The 12,158-nt window shown below is 31.9% G+C and overlaps 1 long non-coding RNA gene across 1 annotated transcript; it reads left to right on the plus strand.

The window, feature by feature from the left end:
- Positions 1-7,815: 7,815 nt before the first annotated feature.
- Positions 7,816-8,969, plus strand: LOC105127574 (uncharacterized). Its single transcript, XR_842659.1, has 2 exons — positions 7,816-8,260; positions 8,349-8,969. It is a non-coding gene; the product is annotated as an uncharacterized LOC105127574 (long non-coding RNA).
- The last annotated feature ends 3,189 nt before the right edge of the window (positions 8,970-12,158 follow it).

Consider the following 12,158-nt stretch of genomic DNA (forward strand, 5'->3'; position numbering starts at 1 on the left):
ATTGATAAAAACATGCTTTATGACTTTTATATTCAAATAAAACCTTTCATACATAAATCACTATGGCTAGAATATAGTATTTTTTAACCATTACTAACATAAATATTTTTTGTTAGAATTTTCAAATGCAAGTATTAGCTCTTAGGAGATGAAAAGGAGAACAAGAGCATATAACTATGTCATCGATGCTAGCTCATTAGGAAATCAATACTTGCAAGGAGAAGCAAACTCAAGTTAAGGAGAGGTTTCATAAGCTACAATTTACTTATCACTTCTTAACTATAAAAAGAGATACTTTTCAAATGAAGTTTACATCATTTTGTACTACAATTATGGAGTCCAAATGAGACTTTTCTAACTGGAAAAAAAATTCAATTAGAAAAGAATTTTTTTTATGCTCATGACATATTAACTAGTTTTCAGAATGAACTATACAAAGCACAGGATAAGTTATCTCAGTCATATACAGAATGTTTGTTATAGTATACTTATAAATATCGTACCTTTGCAAAAGCTCAACATCGTGATGACCCTTTATGGGAGTGAAGTTTGATTTCAGGGTCTTTGTTTTGTGAAAAAAGGAGTCATCACCTAGTATTATGGTTCCTAGAAATCCTAATTAGTCTTTAGAGATTCTAATGCAAGGGACTGGTTATCTAAAGGGAAGGTTTTAGTACCTCTAATACGTCATATCTAAGGTAAGCTACTTGATATTTGGTTTGCCTTATAATTTATATAGTATTGATATTTTCTAATCCCATCAATTTTTCTAGGGTAAGTTTGCTATGACAAACAAACTTGAGCTCAAAATCTAAAAAGAAAGAACTCTTAGCCAATATGGATCGTACCTTAAATATGATTACAAAGTACCAAGAAAAACTAATGCAAATCTCTTAAAATCTATGTTTGATTCATATTTTCACGGCTTGTAAATCGTGGAGCTAAAAATTAAAATGTCCCCAATTATAATTGATGTTTCTTTTAAGGATATATGATGACTTATTATTCCTAAAAAAATATTTTGGATATTAACCACTTGATTTTTTTATCCAAACATTAATAGTGAATAATAACAAGTTATTTCCAATAATATTTTAGGTATTCAATCATTTATGATTTCTTTATCTAAATATTAATAGTGAATAATAGATGAATTCTCTAAAAATAAGTTTTTTGCATTTTTGGAATATTGGCCAGCACCTTTTGAAATTTACAAATATGTTGTAAAATCCAAAATACTATTTTTGGAATATTGGCCAGCATCTTTTGAAATTTAAAAATATGTTGTAAAATCCAAAATACAAGGAAATAATTTTTGCGTTTAAAAAATCCATGCTAAAATATATTTTCTTTTAACTTGGAATATTTTTTTTTAATAAAAAAAATGAGCGTTCAAAACAATGTTAGAGTATTGGTCATATGGATAAAAACAAAGCATTTTTATTTTTGTTTTAATAAAAGGTATTTTGATACCAGATTTGTATTTTTACAAACAAAAAAATTAAAAAAAATATACGAAAAAAATAATCTTACCATTTGGGCTAGATCCATCTCGGCCCATATGGCTGGGCTGGACCTAGCAAGTCTAGCTGAGTCGATAACCCGGTTGGTCAAACAAAAGGCATGGGTGCCTGTTTAGCTACTGTTCAAGTGATTTATAATTCACTTGAACAATAAAAATACAAAGAAAAATACATGCACAAAGATAAGGAGAGCAAACTTGGAAATAGAAATGAGAGGATGAAGGTGATGTTAAAGGCGTGCTGGTTGATTTGTGAGTGCTTCTATCTGTTTAGCTTTTCCCCTTTACTGCTCTGACGGCATCCATCTCCTGAATTTATTTCTGTGTCTTTGTCCTTTCTCTCTGTATTGGTTTTCCTCTCCTTTCTCCCTCTGCCTCTTAGTGTTTATTTTTCTATATTCTTTTTTTCTTCTCTCTTCTTTTTTTTTCATCTCTCTATTCTCTTTTTTTTTTCTTTCTTTTTTTAGGTCAACCTTGGAGGCTTATATAGCCTCTATGCAGCTTTATTTAGGAAACAAAATACATTAATCTGTGATACAATCTCGAGTGACTTGCAATCAAATAAAGCAAGTTAGAAAAACAAAATATTTTGATTGATTTTGTGATCTCGGTAATTATTCACCACGTGCAAAATCCAAGCCATTAAATAACGCTGTGGCTCTCCTCTACGTTCTTCCACAATGGCATAGGTGTTTAAATCCATTACCTTTGGACCAAAGATGAAAAACTTGCGGGAATGGTTTGCAAGGTTCGTTGCGTGTAGAACACTAGTTTGTTCTGCATGCAACGTGGTTTGGATTACCCTTGACTTGTTTCATATGGGGGCAGGTTGGTCTTGACCTATTTTCTCATGGATCATGACTTAGTCATTCTCCTCCCAGTTGTTGGTGGTTTGGGTTCAGCCAAAGACCTCCAAATTGCCTTTAGGGCTAACCAAGACCCATTTCTTTAGGGTTGGTAGGACCTATTTCTTCTTGGGTTTAGCCTTGGCCCAAATGCCTTTAGCGCTGGCCGAGACCCACTTCTTTGAGGGTGGTAGGACCCATTTCTTTTTGGGTTGAGTCTTGGCCCATTTGCCTTTTGGGCTGGCCAAGACCCCATTTCTATTGGGTTTGGCCATGGCTTGACCTTTGTTGGGGTCGGCTAGGACCACTCTTCTCTTTCGGTCTAGCCACAGCTTGGCCCCATTAGGGCTGGCCAAGACCCCATTTCTCTTCAGGTCCGAAGACGCCTTAGCCCCTTTTAGGAGCTAGTGATAAGGGAATTTTTAACATGTATATTTTTCACTATTCATGCTTGATTTTGAAACATTTTTGATGTGTTGCACAAGTTAATTAGAATTTTGAATCTTTTTTGAAGTATTAATCTCGTGGGAAATTAATGTGTTTTTAGATACTAGGTTATTAAGTAGGCAAAATCTAGTAGTAAAACTAAACATTGATTCATTTTAGGTTGCAAAGAAAGCTATACAACTTAGTTCTAGATGCTCATCATCATTTTCAAATATATGAGATATAGGTCCACAAAATATATAAAGGGCATATAACTCAGTTTTGTTGTTTCGAAGCCTGAAGAGTGAGTCAAAAAACAAGGATTGAATCAAACCCAAACTTCCTGCACTCCAAATGTTGTCTCGGGTTATAGCCTATATTTCAAGCCTTAGAGGTCCAAAAATTACAAGATTAGTATCGTTGAAAAGAAGAATTGATTTTCTATAATTTCTCCAAAAATAGAGATCTTTGAATTTGCACGTTTTCTGCCTCAAATCTAGCCCACAATATTCAAAAAGGAAAGGAATATGAAGTAGAGGAGGAAATTTTCTTCTTACCAGCTAGGGGGTAAAAAGGTCAGAATATAAAAGAGAAAAAGAAGAGTTCAACCGGGGATATACAGAGACCTTAGAACACACCAAAAAACAAGAGAGGAGGCAACACAAAACAAAGGTGAAAAGTGAGACAAAACAGAAGACAAAAAGTAGAGAAAACAAGGGATGAAAATCAGAGAAAATTAAAGGACACCTATCTATTCTACTACCATTCGCTGCTTTTAAGTGGTGTTCATCATATCAAATTTATTTCTTTTTAATTTAACTATAGAGTAGACTTTTATTCTAGGATTTTTTATGTAACCTTACGATGAATATGTGAACAATGTCTTTGATTGAATAATTATATTAAGTTATTGAATATTTCATTCTATATTTAATTTTTGTGTATGTTTGGCCAACATCTGCATGATTTGGAATTCAATTTGAGACTAAGAAATTATAATTTTTTTAGCTATTGTTTGAAATACCTTAATAAATCCATATGATAAAGATATCTCAGGAACTTTTATAATCGTTACAAGTTTTACGATACTTAATAAATTTCAACAAATTCAGAACTTTTATAGAGTATATAAAGTTTGCTTTTTGAAATAACTCATTGATACTTAAGAGAGATTAATATATAAATTAGAAAAACCTGATTGTCAATGCTAGAAGTAATTAATTCAATTGAGAAAGTTCACATAGGAATAGTTACGGTAAGTCAGAAATCCTAGAATCAGAGCAATTGAATTCATTATATTTAATCAATTGGTTGTTTATTTTTAATCATTAATTTTTGTTTCATAAACTATCTTATTCAATTCCTTAAATAGATTATAATTTAAAAGACTTCAGTAAGTAGTAGTAATTTTTACAAATTATCGTGGGAAAATACTCTATTCATTACTTTATTACTTGTTATGATTTGTGCACTTGTGAAATTAACCAACAACCAGTCAGGACCCCATTTGTTTTGGGTCTAGCCACGGCTTGGCCTCTTTTTGGGGGCTGGCCAGGATTCCTCTTCTTTTGGGTCCGACCATGGCTTGGCCCCTTTTCTTTGGGTGGGTCCCAAAAATAGATAACAATAGCAATAGCTTTGCACTAAAAATAGTGATGGGTGATAATTTGGTTGACATAATGGGAAATCTCCATTTCCATAAAAACTCTCGGTATATTAATGTGGACTTCTCTTATTTATTTCATAGCAATATCCTTTTTTGGTGAGATTCAGCCTAGAAGAGCTTGTGCTACCTCTCAAGGTCAATACTTGTTTGATAAGCCAAGAATACAAGATCATGACAGCAATCCTTGTATTCATGTTTGATGTATCTTGGAGTTATATTTCTACTATGTAATGTTTAATGATTTTATAGTTAATAAAATGAAATGAACTTTATCACTTTTATCATCTTAGCCATCTAGATTTTGGAGTAAAAACTAAATGCAACGTGGAGGCTAAAAATGTTAAGTGAAATTAATCATGGAGAAAAAAAAACATGGAGATGTATTGGAGAAGTAAATTTAACCATGGAGAAAAAATAGACTTGGAGATATAATGTAAAAGTAGCACAACCCAACCAAGCTACAAGCTAACAAAGCTATCTAGAAAATTTTCATGGTTAAGTAATTTAATCATAGATAATAACTTGGAAAAACAATTAGGAAAGATTAACTTTGAAAAAAATAACCATGAAGATTAACTTGGAAAAATAATGGAGACCTGACAACTTTATTGACAGAACTTTTAGTTCCAATACCAAGTGGAACATATATATAGGATATATAAAACTTGTCGAAGATACACAAAAGCTAATTGAAGATGTGGGAGAATTGAAGACCTAGCTTGATTATATTAATGTAGGAGCATTCAGTAAAAATATATATTCAAATGGTCTGAATGTCATGCATGAGGAAGTTTTTTATTTTTCTTTTTATCTTGTAAATGATAGGTGTTAGACTTAAGCACCCTTATCACTTTAAATAGGTCATCTTATTTTGGTGTCAACTTTTCTTTTCTTTAAGTGTTATCAATTGCCTCCAATTTCTTTAATATCAAGTCCATCACCTTGAATCTTACATTATTTACCCTAGCATCATGATATTAAGTAGCTCTATATCAAATTAGAGTTGTTGTTGCACAAGAGATAGAATTGGTGCAATAAGAGGTGCATACAATTATATAATAATTTACATATTTTATGGATAAATAGGGAGAGCCCTGAGTTGTTATGAGTTGTTATTAGATAGCTAACACAGTCTTTGTTAGTGCTCTCATCTATTAAGTGAGTTGTTGAAGATTAATTGAAGTTGAAAAGGATGATAGGAGGTTAATAACTTTTCCTTTTAGTGTTTAGTGTTATCCGATATGAAAACTTTAGGATCATGTATAAATGAGTGATAAGAAAGATTATAAAGGGAAACAAACAAGGTTTTTGTTCACGGATATTTCATAGACAACTTCATTGATGAAGTTGAGAAAACTTTACTGAACCTAAACTAATTTACGAATAATAATAGGTAGGACAATGGGTGTTGCTTATAAAATAATTCTTTAATGTTTAAGTCAATTTAGGGGTTATTTAAAGGAAAATATAGTATAAGAAATGTAAATAGAGATATAGTTGAAGTGATTTTTGGTGTTGTTTAGATGAAAAAAAATACCCCTTCTCTCTTGCTAAATCCAAAGATATATAACCTTCCTTGAAAAAAAATTGGGGCAACTCATGATGAAAGGTGGCAATTCTATTTAGTAGCTTATAAAGTAGTTTGTCTTTGTCACATGTAGCTGACATTGTTTGTGGTCTAATGTAAATGTTGGGGGTGGCACGTAGCTACATGGCATACTTTAGAAGAAATTTTAAGTAGTTCACCATGAAAGATGGTAGTTTTATTTATGTGGTAGTTTTCACTACGAAAGCTCTAGCTGAAGTTGGAGCTTGTACAGCTCAACATACATGGTAGTAACTAAAAACAATAAAAGAGTCGACATAGGCAATAATAATTAAGGGAGAAAGAGAGAGAGACAGAGAGAGAAGGGAGAGAGTGCTATGCAAATCGACTCAAGCCATTTTATTAATTTTATTTAAAAAGGTTTTTATTCTGGTTCCTTTCTTTTAACTTGTCTAGCTAGTAAGAATCAAGGAAATCTATCGTATGAACGATTTTAAAACACGGTTCATGGGTGTAAAGTTGTTTAAACTTTGACTGTAAAAAAAATGACAAGTTATAAATAGTAATATAATTATACGGTTCGATTTCTTTACACTTCAATGCTGAAGGCTTATCTTTTTACAGTACAGTTACTTGTGTTTCATTCTATAAGAACAAGCTCATGTTCTGATTAATTATATCAGCTTCTTTCAAAAAAAAAAAGTCTATAATATATAGTAATGTATGTGAAACCTAGCCAAGTTAGATTTGATCCCAATTGAGGTCAAGAAGGGGCGTGTTTGATGTTATGCAGCTCTAGTCTGGATGAATCTATTAATTAAGAGCAGCATCTATAGAACCTCAAGGACTTGATGTTCTTTAAAAAAAACATGTATAAAGACAATGTTTTCAAATTGTCAGCTAAATTAAAGTTAAGTATATTCATCCATTTTCTTGTCCTAAAACTTTGACTCGTTAGCAAAGGATGATATATGATAGAAGAAAATGATAGAAAAATTACGTATACTAGAAAGGACAAATATCAATCAAATTTATCTGATTCTGTGGGTAAATGTGTGTTTGGTTAATATAAAAAGAAGAGACAATAACTGATCTTTTGAATTGGATAAATAGAAAATTATAAGTTCAGAATCATGTAGAGGAGAGATCCTTCCTTTTCTTCTTTTGGTTAATCTCCACTCTCTCACCAAATAAAGAGATCTTCCCAAAATCTTTATCTTCTGTGGGTTAATTTCCTCAATCTCACCAAATAAAGAGATCTTCTATAAATAAATAAAAAATGTTTCTTCTCATCTTTTTTTTTAATAATAATATAAAACTATTCTAAGGCTATATTTAATAACTTAAATTTTTATGTTGAAATGTTTTTGTAATATAGTATCAAAATTTTAATAAATAGTTCTCATTTTTTTAATTAAATTAAATGATTAAACATAAGATAAGATAATATATGATACACTTGTTCATATTTCAAGTAAAATTATATTTGAAACTTTATTTAACATTTTAAATTTTTAAATTAAAATAGTTTTTTAATATATCTATGCCGGTCTTAAAAATAAGAGTACAAGGGAAAAAAAAAAAACATGAGACACCCCGAAGATAAACATCCCTATTAGAAAATGAAGGATTAACTTGACGTTTCTGCGTTCTACCTAAAGAAAAAAAAAATTAATGGCCACTATACAATTTTTTATGTATATTCATTAAGATTAGTTGAACCAAGACATGCATACAGCCTAAGCAAATAGTGGGGTTTGAGAGTGATAGGCTGATGGCTACTTGGGCTGGAAATGCATCTGTCCACACTCAATTAAAAGCATAAATAATCTACCTCCCTGTTTTCTTAACCCTAAAGCAGTTCAAATCATGGTTTCTATAAAAACACTTCATCAAGCAAACCATTTTTTCTTTCCTTCTTCAATCTTTCGACAATGGAAGCTGATGAACATGAGTAGCTAGTGTTCATGGTTGTGAAGAAAAACTTTGACTACTATAAGAACTGATGCCCAGGTATTATAGCACAAGATCGATCATGTTCATGGTTGTGTTAACTTTGATTCTCCTTATGTTGCCTCCGGTTTTACCACCACTACCTCCTCCACCGCTGTTTCTTCTCTTTATGCCGGTCATGATTATGTCTGTTCTAGTCATGTTCGCCTTATCTCCATCTTTCCAGGGCCAATTGCTTTGCTGCATGCCGCTACTATAGATAGCTTGAATATACTATATATAGAAAGGATGATGGTATGCATGTGTTCTAAATATTGTACTCCATCTATATGATCCATAGATTAAATAAAGTACTCCCATCTTTTTTCTCCTTTTTGATGAATGGAAGAGTTGTTTCTCCTTATTAATTTGTCATTAATTTTGGAGGAAGTAGTAAATTGCATGTAATTATATGTGCATATATATAATTGTTTTTTTTTTTCCTTTTTGGTGGGAGGTTGTGGAGGAGGTCAAATGGCCTGATTAGCCTAGGTACTCTCAAGCTCATTTCATCTCCTTTTGTTCATTTGTATTTCCTCTATTCGTATCCGAGATCTCCAAGGAAACTTGCGCTACGAGCTAGGAGCCTATGAGGTTTCTTTTAGTCATTCTACTCAGAAGCGATGAGGAAATGAAAAGGGAAATTGCCCTAATCTTGAGATGGGTTCAGAGGCGGCCATTGCTTCAAATTCTTCATGGGCCATTTGATTTCGATATGGACTCTCAGCTTGTTCATGAAGCATCGTTAGGACTTTCATTTAAAGGAAGCAAGTGATGATCTTCCTCGATATATATATATATAGTGAGGGCATCCATCTTCAAGACTGGTATATATGCTAGCTCCTTGTGCAAGAAATAATAGCGAGCTTCTTAGAGTACTAAAAGGTAGTACATTTTTTCCATTCATGTTGTAATAGAAGAAAATGAATACAAATAAAGCTTTCAGTCGTGAAGTTAATCAAGACCCATTAATTTTAGGCTTCCTTCAAAATTTTCAATGCCTAAGATATTTTAGAAATCGCTCTGTTAGACAATGAAGGACAAGATCGATGAGGGTATGATCTATGTTGTTGTTAAGTCTCACCTAATAAATGTCTGGGGCCTCTACTCACGGATGATTCATGCAATGCCTTGAAACAGATTCAAAGAACTTTTGAGCTTCCAACGCAATAAGTCCATGGCCCCCCTCTCTTATTTCATGATTTGGCACTACAGAATAGGTCGAATGGACAGAAGTTCTTTGTTGTTTTCTTTTCCCGTTCCTTTAAGATTGTGTGTGACACATGTATATGTATAGCATCTGTACAAGCCCTGCCTTTGGAGCTCATTATTATAATAGACAGGCACTGTTAATGTTTATATGCAATTTTCTTGAGATTGAAAGTGAAGTGAGAATCTGTACGTACGTTCATGCACACTCCACAATAACAGGGGCTGAGATAGACATATAAATTTGACGACAGGTTCCTACTTTTCGTTAATGGGGGACCGAAAGCTTAATTAAGGAAGAGTACTGCGGGGGGGGGGGGGGGGAGGGGGGAATGCGATTGTAAATGAGCTCCATTCAGAAAATAAAATTAGTAGAAAGATTGTATTGGCATGTGCCAGGTTTGAGCTAATTTGGGCATGGAAAACAAGCAACCAGAAGAAATTAATGCTGGTTCTATTAAAAAAAAAAAAAAACTTGCATGAACTAATATGTAGGTGGGCTTTTTGAAGAGTGACAGGAACTAGCTAGGGAAGGTAATTAGGAACAGAAATTATCAGTTAACCGGGAAATTTTCTTATTGTCTAACAAAAAGAAAAGCAGCTAAATTGTGGAACAACGGACACCATCCTAACATCCTGGAGGATCTTGCCAAAAAACCAAGTCTGGAGGATCTTGCAAAAAAACCAAGTGAGAAGTTTGACTTTAAATTATCATGAAATTCAATGAATCTTGTGGATTTTGAAACATCAATTGGTTAACTGTTGTTTCACTTGGTATAGGCTTCATCCTAGTGTTTTATATAAACCGAGTGTGAGAGAAGATCGTGGAGCAATTAGAATCAATCAAAATAGCCATACGTAACAATCCAATATAATCGTTCAGTCCAATTCTTTTTTATTTTATTTTATTTTTTATGTTATCATCTTGGAGCATTATTTTTGTTCTCTTTTTCATCAATTCCATATTATGTTATCATTATCAATAGTTTCCATCTTTTCAACATTTAAGAGATTATTTTTTTATTTTTTATTATCATTATACTTTTCTAATAATTTTATAAAGAAAAAAGATTTAGAAGATATCGGAAAATTATAGCCTAAACTTATTAGTAGATAAGATTCATGTATCTCCAAATAGGATGTAGGTAAATTATTTTTGTTGTTTTTTATCAGATAATAATATAAATTATATTTTAAAATTTTACTTAACAGTTTATATTTTTTAACTGAGAAAACTCTTTAACATGATATAAAAACTTGTTAATTAAGCAGTTACAGATTTAAATCTTACCGTTCTCAATATATATAAGTTTTAAATTAAAAAAAATTATTAAAGTAAATGTGTTAAAGAAAAAGCTTAGCATAATTCTCATGTCAATTAAAACAACTATTGAAAAAAGCTATTTTTATGAAAATCATCAAAATCAATATCTTAACTTTCTAGAGTATCAAATCCATCTAACTTTACTTCAAATCTCCATGGATTTGAGGAGAATATTAGAAAATATAATGTAGAGAAGATTGTGGAGCAGTTAGAATCAACTAAAAAAATCCAAAAAAATCATTTAAGGATCTTAATTAGAGGTGATTAAGATCAAATTATTTATTAGATGAGTATCATCGATAAATATAATTCTATCTCTTTTTGACTAAGCATATGGTTTTGCATTGTATAATAATTTGTATTAGTGGAAAGTGGACATCAAGATTAGTTAATTATAAAGCACCGAAGAAAGTTTCAATTTGAATTAGCAGTGTTTTTAATCAAATTAAATCGACATTGGTATTCGTAATAACGCCCGGAGTAAGCATTTACATGTCTTTGGCATTTGCAAAATCAAAATATTCCATTAATTTTGATTGAAATCCTTCGAAACCTGCGCTCAGCACTTTTCCTTCACGATGAGGTAAAGCAAATCGGTATAGCTAAAAAAATGTATAGCTTCAAGCTTAGATCAAAATCCTAACCTCGGAAGGATCATTTCCCTTTCAGTGCACTAGAATTAACCTGTCCTATATAGAGAGAGAGAAGTTTCCTCCCTTTTTTATTGAATTATTTTTGTTGGGTAGATATGCATGCATGTTCAGAGAATGTGAAATTGGTATTGAAAGCAAAAGGAGCTGGCTTTCCATCTGCCAAAAGAGCTCCCTCCCTTAACATCTGTGCATGTGCTAGTAATAGAAGCTAATAGACAACATAAATACAAAGCCAGAATTCTCAAGGCATAACCTTTTCTTCTCTTCGTAAAGTGTTTTATAGCACCAATAACAGTAAAATAAAAGATTAGTTAAAAAATAATATAAATTATATTTTAAACTTTAAATTATTAAGTTAAAATGATTCTTTAACAATTTCATCTAAAAAAACCTTTACAGCTCCAATATAGATGAATAAAGATTAAAAAAAAAAAAGCTACCTAACCAAAATATATAGGAAACAAAAACAAAATCAGACTGCAATAAAGAAATTGCATGACAACTAGGGAGCACAACAGTCAATTGTTTTTCTTCTCCTCTACTTCGTCTTCTTCTTTTTTAATTTCCTCTTAGAATACTATAACAATTTCCATTTTCAGGTTCACTGAACATGTTCTATCGCCACTATTTATCACTAACTAGTAGCCCTCAATTACCAGCGGCGGCTAGGCTCTTTTCGCTTTCAGCTTTGATCAGTGTACCGCAGCCTACCAAGATGGCAGAAAGTGTGATTTTTTTTTTGTTGGTGACTGAACCGAATTAGTAGTGCCTGCCTTAGATAGTTACATCTTGCCAAATTTTTCTTAGTGTGAATATAATTCATTTACACTGCAATGGACCTTCCTTAAATATCTTTAGCATGAGATCAAGAGAAAGAAAGGCTAAATGGGAAAATATATATTTAGAGCTTTTGATTCTTCGCATTGATGTAATTTAGTTGAAGCATTATTGGCAGAAAATTAATTTGCAGTACTG

The sequence above is a fragment of the Populus euphratica genome, unplaced genomic scaffold (genome assembly GCF_000495115.2).
Source record: "Populus euphratica unplaced genomic scaffold, PopEup_1.0 scaffold13.1, whole genome shotgun sequence".
Classification (NCBI taxonomy): domain Eukaryota; kingdom Viridiplantae; phylum Streptophyta; class Magnoliopsida; order Malpighiales; family Salicaceae; genus Populus; species Populus euphratica.